At 31.8% G+C, this 2,331-nt stretch overlaps 1 protein-coding gene across 1 annotated transcript in view; it reads left to right on the plus strand.

Annotated features, from left to right (window-relative positions):
- LOC145278309 (uncharacterized) overlaps window positions 1-344 on the plus strand; it is a 4,539-nt gene extending 4,195 nt beyond the window's left edge. The window contains exon 5 of the mRNA XM_080130600.1: window positions 1-344. This exon is cut by the window's left edge and continues 108 nt beyond it. The gene's annotated coding sequence lies outside the window, so the exon portion shown is untranslated.
- Window positions 345-2,331: the final 1,987 nt, after the last annotated feature.

The following is a 2,331-nucleotide window of genomic DNA, read 5'->3' on the forward strand; positions in this document are numbered from 1 at the left end:
GTCATAAAATGTCTGGTCAAAATATAAGCACAAACTTTCCCATTTCTTTTCCATGTAACTCGGATTCGTTGATTTTTCATTTGTAAAACGGGCATCTACATTAGTCAACCCAAACTTTTTCTGAACTTCTGTTAAGAAAGGATCCAAAAGACATCTTGGAGTTAATTTAAAAATTCTTTATGTAAATAAATTAAAGTTTTATTATGCTGTTATAAATAAGTGAAAAGTTTTATTATGCTATTGTAAATAAGTTAAAAGTTTATTATGTTTTTGTTAAAAAGTTTAAATTCTCTTGCTATTGTTAAAAAGTTAATTTTTTCTGATTCTATTGTAAAAACGTTAAAATAAAGAAATAAACTCATCGAAACAAATTTCATCTTGTTCTTTTTTATTTACTCAAGATATTTAATATACTTGTGATTTTTAACCAGAATTGTTTTTTTGTATGGATTTTTTTCAGTGGGGATGATAAACAAAAAAAAAACATTTAACTAACAAGAAATGAAATTGACAGAATCAGATCACCCCAAAAAACATGCAGCAAAATTGTCTCCTTCTATCACTTCTTATAAAAATAAAAAAATCGATCAAAATGTAACGATTTGTATTAAATACTTTACATATTTTTTGAACAAGGAAGAAATTTTGGTAAAAAGCAATGATGATGGAAGGTGTACAATAAAACTCTAAAAACAATAGAGTTTTCAACGATTTGTCATTTTTTTTTCTTTTTTTGTCCTTTGTACATTTTTCGGATGAGGAAATGGAGGAGAAGGTTACTATAAATCTATATCGTCCACTGTAAGCGACGAAGGTTTTTGAATGAAGAATTTTACCTCCAATGTATGAGCATTGATAGTGGGGCAAAATCCTGTACTGGAGGAGGAAATACATGGAAAGTCAAATATTCCTACTTTCTTTTTTTCTAAATGGAAAAATAAAAACCAACGATGGGGAAGATACATGTTAAATCTTAAGCAAATAAACTAAAACATTTTAATTTTAGACTTGGAAATCAATTTTTGTGTAAAAAGTCACCGATTAAAGGGACGTAACTCATTTTTCACAATAGAATTTTGGTAGCTGAAACCAACACAACTTGGAGGGAAAAAAAGTCATCCCAATTTTGGTAATAAAAATTCCAATTACTTTGCAACTATTGTTGCACTTGAATTTTATTGTTTTACGTTAAATATCTTAACATTTTATTTTGTATTCATGCAGAATACAGGCCGTACTATTTCTTTCAAATTAAATTCCATTAAGTTTTGGTTTTGTTCATTGAATTGTAAGCTGAAAGTAGAGAATAGTTACAAAAATATAAAGAATGGATTTCTAAATGATAAAATTATTATTTCACAACAATCTGTTTTCTGCATAAGTTCATTTTTTTTTTTTTACATTTTCATCTAAAGCAAGACATAATGCCACTTTTATGTAGAGTGTTACTATCAGGGACATAAGTTGCAGGGATACTGTGTAGGGAGTTGAGCAGCAAAATGTTTGTTTACATTACACTTTAACTTCTACGTGACAGTGCAGTTAGGGAAACAGGAGCCCAGAAGTGGTTTCTAAAGTCTAGCAGTTCTAGGGAAGAAACTATTAGCGTAGAAGACGTTCTTACATCTAGGGATCTCTACTGTGTAGGAGTGGGATTTTTCTGCTTGTCGAGGGGACACAAGGACTTGAAGTTCATCAGAGCATTCACCATTAAAATACTTGTAAAACAGGCAGAGACATGCAACATTTTGTCGATTGGACAGAGGTTGAAGCTTAGATAACAGTTCAGGACCTATCAGGTTGGCGACTCTTTTTTGTACCCTACCCAGGTGGGAGAGACCAGCAGCAAATGCACCAGCCCAGATGTGACAACAATAATCCATACATGGGCGAATGGTGGTATTGTAGAGAACAGGATACTTTCAGATGTACGTAACTTTCTACCCTGTCTAAATCCTTAGATATATATAGGGATACTGCCCTCCCCTCACCTGCCTTATCCACTGCATGGTATATACATTCAGCGATTACAGTTAGAATATCTGCAGTAAAATGGGTTTGTCTGAATCCATATTGATGGTTGGATAGAAGTTTAGCAACTGTAAGGTGATGGACTATAGCTTGATTAATTATGAACTCAAATATTTTGGCGAAAAGTGGGAGGAGGCTAATGGGATGATAATCTGTAATATAAATCTTATCTGTCTGTTTAAATGTATGTATGTATGTTTGTATATCTGCTTAAAACTTTTGCCAGAAACGACTGATTTTCACGAGATTAGTATCATTTGTAAGATTGACCCTTCGGATGACAAATATAAAAAAATTGGT

This window comes from Euprymna scolopes, chromosome 6 (assembly GCF_053919585.1).
Source record: "Euprymna scolopes isolate OS-2025 chromosome 6, ASM5391958v1, whole genome shotgun sequence".
Lineage (NCBI taxonomy): Eukaryota > Metazoa > Mollusca > Cephalopoda > Sepiida > Sepiolidae > Euprymna > Euprymna scolopes.